This window comes from Triturus cristatus, chromosome 12 (genome assembly GCF_964204655.1).
Source record: "Triturus cristatus chromosome 12, aTriCri1.1, whole genome shotgun sequence".
In the NCBI taxonomy this organism is placed as follows: domain Eukaryota; kingdom Metazoa; phylum Chordata; class Amphibia; order Caudata; family Salamandridae; genus Triturus; species Triturus cristatus.
In genome coordinates, this window is record NC_140595.1 from 782,865,791 (window position 1) to 782,878,929 (window position 13,139).

The 13,139-nt window shown below is 49.9% G+C and overlaps 1 protein-coding gene across 2 annotated transcripts in view; it reads left to right on the forward strand.

The window, feature by feature from the left end:
* Nucleotides 1–13,139, forward strand: part of LOC146782829 (zinc finger and BTB domain-containing protein 4-like) — a 193,585-nt gene that overhangs the window by 159,601 nt on the left and 20,845 nt on the right. The window lies entirely within an intron of this gene.

A 13,139-nucleotide genomic window follows, 5' to 3' on the forward strand; every position in this document is an offset into this window, starting at 1 on the left:
TCCTTCATGGGGGCATACCTTACCTGATCCGCCTTGGCCAAGTATAGCAGGGTATCCCTAACATTGGGAGGTATATACCGGTATAAACCACCTCCCCAATTACTCTCGGGTACCCCATGGGCCGTCAAGGCTACCTCGTATGCCTCCAACCATTTCATGATGTCGTCCCCCACTGTGTAATTGGCAATTACCTCTTTAGGTAGGTAGAACTTTGACTCTTGAGGTTCCTTAGGTATGCTGCCACCATTGTCCTTATTGGACGCGTTCAATTGGAGGGCGCGTAGCTCCAGCTCTTTTAGCTGAAGCTCGTGCGCCAGCTTCTTCTCCTCCATTGCCCATTTCTTGTTCTCTCTTTCCCTTTCTCTTTCATGTTCTAATTTCGCTAGCTCCCATTTTAGTTGCCTCTCTTCCCTCCTGTCCTCGTACTCCTCTGGGGACGCGCTCCTTCTAGACCCTGTCCTACTACTGGCCCCAGAACGTCTCCCTGGGGGCACATTTTCCGACATATCTACATTTAAGATATCTAGTACTTCCTGGGCGCTCTCCTCCTGAGGTGCATCTGGCGCCTCCTGTCCCTTATCCTCTTTCCCTTCTGGGTGGGCCTCTACCCATGCCCTAATGGCGGTGCGGAGTTCCGGTCCTTTGGCCTTCCGCACCCCAGGCACCCCCATCCCCTGCCCGAACTCCCTTAGTTGCTTCACACTGTACCCCTCGAGGTCAGCTAACCGGAATTCCATTCTGGCAGGTGGGGACCTAGACACTAAGGAGAAAAATTCCTAGGGGATAGGCAACAGTTCTCAGCTAACCAGGCTTCCTGTACTCTCAACCTGGACAGTGGAAATAACAATGCAGCAATCAATGGTTTCAGAGCTCTGGAACAAATAGGTGTTTAATTGTGGCGCCCTTCGCCTCACGGAAGGGTGCTGTATGGTCACAGGTTCTAAGGATCCCACCGCTGCCACCAATGTAGGACCTGGGGTCTCCAGGCCCTATGGGGCGGTAACGTGACACGAGCGGTCGGGCCACCAAAGGTCTGTGTGTAAAGCAACCATACAACACGCACCTCACATGGGACAAGGAACACACACAATAAGTGACGCCACACGGTAGGAGTTAAGTAAATACTCAAGTTTATCCAAGCAGATCACGTTAGATGCAGTTCATGAGGTAGCAGTACATTTCATAAGCTGGTAATACCACAAATGACATTCATAACATATCAGTACTGCCTGAGGTACAACTACCCTTCACCTAGAGGTACACGCGCGCTTCACTTTCCTGTAGCGCCTTAGGTGGGTGATTATGGCGCTAGGCGCGCTAAATGGTGACGACCTCAGAACGGGGCATCTAGCACGGAGAGCTACTCGTAATGGATGTCTTTTAGCATTTCATTATGGAACATGAATAACAGTGCGCTACTCGTAATCAATAGCACGTAGTACTTCAATATGGAACATGAATAACAGAGCGCTACTCGTAATCACTAACACGTAGCACGTCAATATGGCACATGAATAACAGAGCGCTACTCGTAATCACTAGCATGTAGCACTTCAATATGGCACATGAATAACAGAGCGCTACTCGTAATCACTAGCATGTAGCACTTCAATATGGCACATGAATAACAGAGCGCTACTCGTAATTACTAGCATGTAGCACTTCAATATGGCACACGAATACCAGGGCGCTACTCGTAATTATGGACATTGAGCACTTCAATCCTGCACAGGAATAACAGAGCGCTACTCATAATTATTGGCGCTGAGTACTTCAATACGGGGTAGGACAGTCAATGCGCCTCCCGAAGCTTTCAGTGGGGAGCGCCCGGGACGGGAGGAGCGAGTTTCTCGGCCCCGGTGCAGTTCGTAGGGCACCGCGCTTCAGAGCAGTCACGGGGGCACAAGGAGAGGATCCCTCGGCGGGGTCTCTCCGTCGCGATGGCAGGGGGGGAACTCCCACGGAGAGGGGACCCGGGCTGAGGGTGCGGTGCGGTTCCCGACCAGTAGGGGGCGCACCAGGGGCAATCCCAGCCTCCGGGCTTACCTCGTTCTCGGCGTCAGACGGCGTCCGCTCCAGCGACGATGGGGAAACTCGGCCCCAGGCCTCGCGCACCTTCTCACACAGCTGCGACGGCAGCGGCGGGGCCCCGGGCTTCTCACGGGCCTCGCGACTCTGCAGGGCACCTCTTTCGGCCTCCGGGCCGCGGCGGTGAGCGCGCTGGCTTCCACGTCACAGGGGGGGGGCTCAAGTTAAGGATGGGGGTTCCGCGCTCAGCGGAGCATGCTGCCGGGGGTCCCAGGCCAGGTCAGGGAGCGCAGGGGTCACAGCGCTAATTCCTGGTCGATCCCCGGTGGTTCTTCAATCTGCTTTGCATACGGCTTCAGGGGTCAGTCTGGACACGCAGTCTCAGTGCTTGGCATATAAGTTTTAGAGTTAAATCTGGACATGCAGTCTCAGTGCTAGGCATATAAGTTTGAGAGTTCAATCTGGACAGGCAGTGTCAGTGCTTGGTATATAAGTCTCTGTTCTCAGATTTTAGATGAAGTCTTGTTGGCGCAGATGTATCTGGCGCCCTTAAAGGGGTTCTGTTACAGGGGGGTAGGGATGGAGAAGGCGACTAGGTCCTTCCTAGTCAGGCTGGGCAGAGGTTATCTTGGTCCTCCTACTGCTGGGCAAGATCAGTGGGTTTCACAGGGTCCCTCACTCACTTAAGAGGCAGCACCTAAATCCTGTCACTCTCAGAGGCATAAGTCGCTGGCTAGGCCCTACCGCCTACACTCCTGGTGGATTCTTCCAGCTCTGCTTCACCCCACTGGCCAACTCAACACAAAAAGTTCCCTCCCTCACTTAAGTAGCCCTAGGTCAGGTGACCTCTGGCCAAGGCGGCAAAAGAAAAACCACACCTCCCTTCCAGAAGGTTCCAGCACATTCCAGGAGCTTCCCCACTCTACCTATGGGACAAAAAGGCGGGCTGGAGTCGCAACATTGTTGTGGGGTTCCAGCCAGCTCCTGGCAGCTAGGGTGCTACTATGAAAGACCACTCTGCAGTAGCAGGGGCCTGTGGCAGCCATCTTGGGAGAAGGGAGCACCTGCACCTTAACACTGATTGGCAATGAAAAGGCGCCCGGAGACCTAGTCCAACATAAAAATGAGGGTGGAAAAAATGAGGCACGATACAAAAATAGAAGGGGAGACCACCTTAGGGCTGACAGGTCCAACAGTTTCTGAAAACAGCTAAATGCTCTGCTGGCAGGATACCATCATGCGGCTCCTCCTTAGCTTAGAGGAAAGAAATGAGGAGAAGGCAGTTTCTCACATGCGCAGGCTCAGATGCGTACTTGCTGGTCCGGATGAGGAAATGCTCCGCTGACAGGGTGCTCCGGCGCTTCCACTCGAAGGAAAAGATCTATGGCGAGCGTCACACTCCCTTTCCGCTATAACGACAGCCAACGAACATCGGAGAAGGGGGGCTGGGTCCTCAGGGTGACAACTTCACCATAAGGAAGCCCTGTTCACCGGGGTCACGTCGAAGCTTCGATAACAGCACGACTAGTCGGTGGTGAGGAAATCCGCTCATGCCACAGGTACCAAGCCGACGCAGCAGCAGCTGGGGTCCGGACTCCTTAGGCACTTATCCAGATATGTGGTCGCCGCTCACCGATGATTACTGCGCAGACTGTATGACAGCACAGGCTCCTAGAGACACTCCGGTGTCTCTCTGAACAATAAATCCAGTTGCGGTAAAAGTGTTGCGGCACTGCCTGCGACCGAAGACTGAGGGTCAGAATGCCTGATATTAGACTTGTCGACCCACTGGGAGTTGTGACACATTGAAGTCGACGGTGGCACGCAGAGAAGGCAGGGGTAGGCTGTGCACTCAAAAATGCCCACAGAGCAATATGGACAACGGACCTTCACGTCCTTTCACAGCAGCGTAGGGCACTCCTCACGAAGGTATAACGGAGAGAGCACTGAAAGGGGAGATAACTGCAAGGCCCCTATGCCTTATCGTCTCCAGTGATGTGAAGAAGACGTGTGAGGCAGCAGGTAAGGTGTCTATATTAACAGTCATCCACTCTCCGTATGAGTTGCCCTCAGGCAACGTTCTAAAGCAAACTCCAGGAACGTTCTAAGACAGAGGGGAGGAGGGAATGTACCAGGAGGGCAGGAAGGATAGAAAGAGAGAATACAACAGTGGTGGTACTGGTATTGGTGGTGGTATTGGCATTGGTGGTGGTATTGGTACTGGTGGTGATGGTGGTGGTGGTATTGGTGGTGGTAGTGGTGGCGGTGGTGGTGGTGGTATTGGTGGTAGTGGTGGTGGTATTGGTGGTGGTATTGGTACTGGTGGTGATGGTGGTGGTGGTATTGGTACTGGTGGTGATGGTGGTGGTGGTATTGGTGGTGGTGGTATTGGTGGTAGTGGTGGTGGGTTTGGTGGTGGTGGATTCGGTGGTGGTGGTAGTATTGGTGGTGGTATTGGTGGTGGTATTGGTGGTGGTGGTATTGGTGGTGGTGGTATTGGTGGTGGTAGTGGTGGCGGTGGTGGTGGTGGTATTGGTGGTGATGGTGCTATTGGTAGTGGTATTATTGGTGGTGGTATTGGTGGTGGTGGTGGTGGTGTTAGTGGTGGTGGTATTGGATTGTGGTAGTGGTATTGGTGGTATTGGTGGTGGTGGTACTGGTGGTATTGGTGGTAATGGTGGTGGGGTGGTAATGGTGGGAGTTGTATTGGTGGTACTGGTGGTGGTGGAGATATCAGTGGTGGTGGTATTGGGGGTGGTGGTATTGGTATCAGTGGTGGTATTGGTGGTGGTGGTATATTGTAGGTGGTGGTATTGGTGGTGGTGATATTAGTGGTGGGGGTGGTATTGGTGGCGGTGGCGGTATTGGTGGTGGTGGTATTGGCAGTGGTATTGGGGGTGGTGGTGGTATTGCTGGTGTTGGTATTGGTGGTAGTATTGGTGGGTGTGGTATTGGTGGTGGTATTGGTATTGGAGGTGGTGCTATTGGGGTGATGGTTGTATTGGTAGTGGTGTTATTGGTATTGGTGGTGATGGTATTGGTGGTTGTATTGGTGGTGGTGGTATTGGTGGTGGTGGTAGTAGTGGTATTGGTGGTGTTGGTGGTGGTATTGGTGGTATTGGTGTTGGAGGTGGTATTGGTGCTGGTGGTATTGGTGGTGGTGGTATTGGTGCTGGTAGTGGTGGTGGTGGTAGTGGTATTTGTGGTGTTGATTGTGGTGGTGTTGGTGCTGGTGGTATTGGTGGTGTTGGTATTGGTGGTGGGGGTATTGGTGGTTGGGGTATTGGTGGTGGTATTGGTGGTGGTATTATTGGTGGTGGTGGTGGTATTGGTGGTATTGACAGTGGTGGTACTGGCGGTTGTGGTGGTATTGGTGGTGGTGGTATAGGTGGAGGTGGTGTTATTGGATAGGTTTACTAAAAAAATTGACATATATTCAGCAAATCTTATCCAAAAAGTTTTTATGCAGAATTAATGATTTTTGTCTTTAATGAAAGCACAAGGGTGATATTTTTTTACCCATCCTTTCTGCCTTTCACAGTGAAATAGTTTAAATATGGCATATACCATGTTGCATTCGACAGAAAGATAGCTTGCTTCTTGTAAGAAGTGGAATATCCCTTGCTGTGCATGGAAATTATGTCCTAAAACGTGCCTTCAATTTCAGGTTTAGTGTGTTCACAGGCCAACGTCCCTGGAAGCACCCCTTCCAAAGGTGAGTTGCATTTATCAGTGGCGTAGCAAGACCTGTGGCTGCCTGTGGCAGTCCCTGCTTTTGTAAGCATGTAAAAGTGGGGGGTGCTATCGATCCCTGCTATCGCACCCCGCAACACCGCAGGTAATAGTGGGGGGGGGGAGGGGAATCGCCGCCCCAAAACTCGTTCCGCCCGACGCAATCCGCCCTCCCCCTTGCTACGCCATTGGCATTTCTACTTAGTGTAGTTCAATTACTCTTTATTAGATCAATCAAGCCATGAGTTTGGACTTGTAGAGCGCTGCTTATCACCCATGAGGGTATCGAGGTGCTGGGTTCCTGCAGGGATCAGTCGAAAAGCCAGGTCTTGAGTCCATTTTCTGAATTCAAGGAGAGAGGGTGATGTCTGGAGGTGCAGTGGGGAGGTTGTTCCAGGACTTTGCGGCGAGGTAGGAGAAGGATCGTCCTCCACTGTTGGTTCGGAGGATGCAGAGCGTGTGAGTGAGGGCAAGGGAGGCAGGGTGTAGTAGTGTGAAGGGTTGATGGAAGTTCAGGCAGTGGTTGATGTATCCTTTTAGGCGTGTGCCAGGTTCTTGATTTGGCATCTTTTCTGGATTGGGAGCCAGTGGAGGTTGTTGAGGTGGGGGGTAGGTGAGGGGGTGATGTGAGCCCATTTGGGTATGTCGAGGATGAGTCTAGCAGCTGAGTTTGTATCATCTGGAGTCTCTTCAGGAGTTGGGTGGTGATTCCTGCGTATAGTGTGTTGCTGTAGTCCAGCCAACTAGAGCTTGAGTGGCGGCCACCTGAATATCTTGTGTAGCATGCGAAGGGTGTCGCAGCAGGCAGAGGTGACTGCGTTGATTTGGTGTTTCATTGTGAGTTTGCTATCCAGGATGATACTGAGGTTTCGGGCAGGGTCTGCCAGTGTGGGTCAGAGTTCGGATGGGTACCAGGTGTGTTGTTCCCTGGGGGAGGTGTTGTTCTCAAAGATCAATATCTCCGTCTCGTCGTGTTGAGCGTCATCCAGTCTGTGACGGGTGCATACCTCACTAGGAAGAACTTTAGAATAAAAGCAATAGAATTTATAATATAAGCAATAAGCAAAAAGACATATATAAGAATAATAAACAATAAACAAGAGATGCAACATTTTGAGAGATGGGTTTGATCTCCAAACTTTCATTTTGACCGAGCTGCTGCTTTGAGAACCGTGTTGGTGATGCAGACATTAATCTGTGTAAAGAGTGTAATTATACATGTTCATAAGAAGGAAATCTTACTTTTATACTATTTAAATGACAAATGCAACACAACATTTGATCAAAATTGCCACCTATTTAATTTACTAAATACAGCGCCCAGTTGGCGTAATGTAGTCTCAGAAATGTTGCAAAGTTTCAGGTATTGTGATGAACCTCATATGCAACATTTCATGTAACATTTGAACTGTTTCAACGCCAAACTATATTTGTTGCTAAATTCTTCGAATTATGCATCAGAAGGCAGGCTATGTGGCAGGCGCTAAAATACATATTTGTGTAAAAAATTACTGGATTCTATTTTTTCCTTACATATAATAAACTCAGTTGGCAAACTGCTGTATTCCAGTTGGGATCCAATTCCCACCCCTTCTTCTAAATGCCATTTTAGCTCATCATTTATCCCAGCTCCATTTTAATCCCACCGCACAAGTGTGATTCTAGTCTTACCCGTTTATTTTTTTATCCTAAAATGTGATGCGTCCACTCTGTCAACAGCCCTCCTAGTTCCTACCCTTCACTTCACCAAATTCCTCATTTTGTCTGTTCTTGTAACTGCAGTCCCAGTGCCACCCATCCAGGTGGCTTCAAAAATAGTTCAGTTAATCCTTGCAGCTACTGTGTTATTCATGCAGTTGGTTTACTGGTCCAGCCCCTTCTTACAGCTGGTGTACTGGACCAAACCCCTCTTACTGCTTCAATACTAGTCCAGACCCCTCTTACAGCTAGCTTACTAGCCTGGGCCCTTCTTACAGCTGCTTTACTAGTCCACTCCCTTCTTTCAGCACCTGCACTAGTCCAGCCCCTTCTTACAGTGTGTGTACTAGTCCAGACCCCTCTTACAGCTAGCTTACTAACCTGGGCCCTTTTTACAGCTGCTTTACTAGTCCAGTCCCTTCTTTCAACTCCTGCACTAGTCCTGCCCCTTCTTACAGTGTGTGACCTAGTCCTGACCCCTCTTACAGCTAGCTTACTAACCTGGGTCCTTTTTACAGCGGCTTTACTAGTCCAGTCCTTTCTTGCAGCTGCTTTACTAGTCCAGCCCCTTCTTACAGTGTTTATACTAGTCCGGACTCGTCTTACAGCTGGTGTACTAATCCGGTCCCTTCTTACAGGTTCTGTACTAGTTCAGACCCTTCTTACAGCTGGTGTACTAGCCTTGGCCCTTCTTACAGTGTGTGTACTAGTCCAGTCCCTTCTGTCAGCTTCTGTACTAGTCCAGCCCCTTCTTACAGTGTCTATATTAGTCTAGACCCCTCTTACAGCTTCTGTACAAGTCTTGAACATTCTTACTAGTCTGGGCCCTTCTTACGGCAGCTTTAATAGTCCATTCCCTTCTTTCTGCTCTTATACTAGTCCAGCCCCTTCCTTCAGCTGCTGTACTAGTCCAGCCCCTTCTTTCAGTGTCTGTACTGCTCCAGACCCTTCTTACAGTTGGCGCACTAGTCCGGACCCCTCTTACTGGACTAGTGGAGAAGTGTAGCTCACTGGTTAGAGCAGGCATACCCTGAAGCAGAGGTCAGACCCGGGACCAGGGTTCGATTCCCGACGCGGCAGGGTCTGGAGCCCAATTGTCCACGGACTTGATAATTCTCGCTTCGGTGCCTACTCTAAGCATGAGTTCACACTAGGCAGCTCTGGGCAACTAGCTTGCTTAATCTCCACAACGGCCCCCCCGCGGCGGGATGCCTGGCTTTCACCTTGGGGATGCCCAGTATGGATTATCTCACAGGGAAAAACCAGGACGGGTTCCCAATGCAAGCGCTGGGATGCCCAAGGGTAACCGTGCGCGATATAAAACTCCTAATAATAATAATACTGCTTCTGTGCTAGTCTGGACCCCTCTTACAGTTTGTGTACTAGGCTGAACCCCTCTTATAGCTTCTGTACTAGTCCAGATCCCTCTTACAGCTGGTGTACTAGCCGGGACCCCTTTTACAGCCAGTGTACTAGTCAGGCCCCTTCTCTCAGCTTCTGTACTTGTCCAGACCCTTCTTTTAACTTTTGTACTAGTCTGTACCCTTCTTACAACTGGTGTACAACTCCAGACCCCTCTTCCAACTGGTGTAATAATCTGACCCCTTCTTGCAGCTTCTGTACTAGTTCATACCCTACCTTCAGTGTCTATACTAGTTTGGACCCCTCTTACAACTGGTGTACTAGTCTGACCCTTCTTACAGCTTCTTTACTAGTCCAGCTCCTTCTGTACTAGTCTGTACGCCTCTTTCAGCTGCTAGACTAGTCCAGCTGCTTCTTTCAGCTTCTGTACTAGTCCTGCCCCTTCTTTCAGCTTCTGTACTAGTCTGGCCCTTTCTTTCAACTTCTGTACTAGTCCGGCCCCTTTCTTTCAGCTTTTGTACTAGTCCAGCCACTTCTTTTCAGCTTCTGTTCTAGTCCAGCCCCTTCGATCAGCTGCTGGCCAAGTCTGGCCCCTCTGTGCTAGTCCAGCCCCTTCTTTTAGTGTCAGTTCTAATCCAGACCCCTCTCACAGCTGGTGTACTAGTCCAGACTCCTCTTACTACACTAGCCCAGCCCTTCTGTCAGTGTCTATACTAGTCCGGACCCCTCTTACAGCTGGTGTACTAGTCCAATCCCTTCTTTCAGCTTCTGTACTAGTCTAGCCCCTTGTTACAGCCGGTGTACTAGTGTCAAGGTTTTATTCCAAACTCCCAGGATCGGTGCGTTGCTCAAATGGGTCCACCTCTCAATCGCTCCACCCTCTGATGCTATAACAGCGCAGAGGGTAAGAATGATTAAGCGAGGGAAGGAAAGGATGGGGACAGCGGGGAGGGAGACCTACAACTGAAAACAAAACACAATCACTATCTATTCTATCTTCAGCGTTTCTAAACCCAGGACCCCCAAAACAATATTCTATGCAGTATATATACCTGAAAAGGAAAATACAACTGGCTGTCTTGAAATCAGGCTCGTGCTGTGAAGATCACATATGCAGGCTCCTTTGCATGTAATTTAACCAAGAGAAAAACACCCACGGTAAACATCTTGATACTGCACTGCCAATGTACACACATGCACACACTACATCCTCTGTACCCACCACTATCACTGTAGTACATGCATCACAGAGGGGGTTGAGCCTCTCTCACACCAAGCCCCTGCTAAAAGAGATGGCAAGAACACCAGAGCACATACGGTATATGCAGGGTAATACCAAACGTAAATAAACGTATGCATTTTTGGCATTATTCTCATGCCAAGCTTTTCCTGTTTGAGATTAGCTTTGTGGGTTGAAGGAACACTTCTCGCAAGCAATCCCCTGCTGTTTCAACACAGCGTAAAAGTTTCACATATCATACCAGTAGGACTCGTGTGGATTCGAAAGTTCAGCACACGCATCCATCGAACTTGTAGGAAACATCACATCCCTTCCAGCGCGAGAACCCATATTCAACGTGTGCCCAAATTGTCTGTTACACCACAGAAAGTACAATCACTGTCTTGCACTTCCCCCCCTTTTGTTTGTTCCTCCGTATGACGAAGGGTTGCTCCAACACACCCCCTTGAAGCGTGGTGACAACGTCACCCTTACCGCCCTTTCACTGCCGCTTCACCACACATCTGGATGCAAGGCGCTGATCATCGTCTCGGCGAACGCTCCGGGAATTCTAAATTCACAGCACCGATGGCTGCCTCCGCCCCTTCTAAATGGATTCCGGGTAGGTGCGTCATCGATCTGCGCGCGCGCCTACCCGGAAGCAATGCTTGGGAATTGTAGTTCCCATGCATGCGGTAGAGCCCGTGTTTCCGTCGCGCCGCACGTTCGCCTGCTCCTGCTTCGGGGAGCTTGACAACTAGTCCGGCCCCTTCTTACAGCTTCTGTACTAGTCCAGCCCCTTCTTACTGCTGCTACAGTAGCCCATCCCTTCTTTTTGCTTCTGTATTAGTGTGGCCACTTCTTTCAACTTTTGTACTAGTCCAGTCCCTTCTATGAGCTTCTGTACTAGAGCTGCCCCTTCTTTCAGTGTCTATACTAGTCCGGACACCTCTTACAGCTTCTGTACTAGTCAGACCCCTTCTTACATCTGCTGTTCTAGTCCAGCCTTTCTTACAGCTGCTGTAGTAGTCTGGCCCCTTTCTTTCAGCTTCTGTACTAGTCCAGCCACTTCTTTTCAGCTTCTGTTCTAGTACAGCCCATTCTATCAGCTGTTGCTCAAGTCTGGCCCCTTATTACAGCTTCTGTGCTAGTCCAGCCCCTTCTTTCAGTGTCAGTTCTAATCCAGACCCCTATCACAGCTGGTGTACTAGTCCAGACTCCTCTTACAGCTTCTACACTAGCCCAGCCCTTCTTTCAGTGTCTATACTAGTTCCGACCCCTCCTACAGCTGGTGTACTAGTCCAATCCCTTCTTTCAGCTTCTGCACTAGTCTAGCCCCTTGTTACAGCCGGGGTACTAGTCTGGCCCCTTCTTACAGCTTCTGTACTAGTCCAGCCCCTTCTTACTGCTGCTACACTAGCCCAACCCTTCTTTTTGCTTCTGTATTAGTCTGGCCACTTCTTTCAACTTTTGTACTAGTCCAGTCCCTTCTGTCAGCTTCTGTACTAGAGCTGCCCCTTCTTTCAGTGTCTATACTAGTCCGGACACCTCTTACAGATTCTGTACTAGTCAGACCCCTTCTTACATCTGCTGTACTAGTCCAGCCCTTTCTTACAGCTGCTGTACTAGTCCAGCCATTTATTTCACCTTATGTACTTGTATGGCCCCTTCTTACAGCTACTGTACTAGCCCAGCCCCTTCTTACTGCTGATATACTAGTCCAGCCCCTTCTTGCAGATGGTGTACTAACTAGTCCAGCCCCTTCTTACAGATGGTGTACTAGTCCGAAACCCGCTTACAGCTTCTGTACTAGTCCAGCCCCTTCTTACAGCTTCTGTAGTAGCCAAGCCCCTTCTTACAGCTTCTGTACTAGTCTAGCCTCTTCTTACAGCTCGTCTAGTTCAGCTGTTTCTTTCAGCTTCGGTACATGTCAAGCTCCTTATTACAGCTGTTGTACTAGTCCAGCCCCTTCTTACAGATTCTGTTCTAGTCAGCCCCCTCTTACAGCTGGTGTACTAGCCAGCCCCTTCTTACAGCTGATGTACTAGTCTGGACCCTTCTTGCAGCTGATGTACTAGTCCAGCCCCTTCTTACAGCTGCTGTACCAGCCCAACCCTTCTTACAGCTTCTGTACTAGAGCTGCCCCTTCTTTCAGTGTATATACTAGTCTGGACACCTCTTACAGCTTCTCTACTAGTCAGACCCCTTCTTACCGCTGCTGTACTCGCCCAGCCCCTTCTTACAGCTGGTGTACTAGTCCAGCCATTTCTTACAGCTGCTGTACTAGCCCGGTCCTTTCTTTCAGCCTATGCACTTGTCTGGCCCCTTCTTACAGCTGGTGTACTAGTCCAGCCCCTTCTTACAGCTGATATACTAGTCCAGCTCCTTCTTACAGATGGTGTACTAGTCCAGCCCCTTCTTACCGATGGCGTACTAGTCCGAAACCCTCTTACAGCTTTTGCTTTAGTCCAGCCCGTTCTTACAGCTTCTGTAGTAGCCCAGCCTCTTCTTACAGCTTCGCTACTAGTCTAGCCTCTTCTTACAGCTTCTTCTCTAGTTTGGTTGTTTCTTTCAGCTTCTGTACATGTCCGGCTCCTTATTACAGCTGTTGAACTAGTCTGGCCCCTTCTTAAAGCTTCTATTCTAACCTGCCCCTTCTTACAGCTGGTGTACTAGCAAGCCCCTTCTTACAGCTGGTGTACTAGTCTGGACCCTTCTTACAGCTGGTGTACTAGCCCAGCTCCTTCTTGTAGCTGATATACTAGTCCAGCCCCTTCTTCCAGATGGTGTACTAACTAGTCCAGCCCCTTCTTATAGGTGGTGTACTAGTCCGAAACCCTCTTACAGCTTCTGTACTAGTCCAGCCCCTTCTTACAGCTTCTGTAGTAGCCCAGCCCCTTCTTACAGCTTCTGTACTAGTCTAGCCTCTTCTTACAGCTCCTTCTCTAGTTCAGCTGTTTCTTTCAGCTTCGGTACATGTCAAGCTCCTTATTACAGATATTGTACTAGTCCAGCCCCTGCTTACAAACTCTATTCTAGTCAGCCCCCTCTTACAGCTGGTGTACTAGCCAGCCCCTTCTTACAGCTGATGTACTAGTCT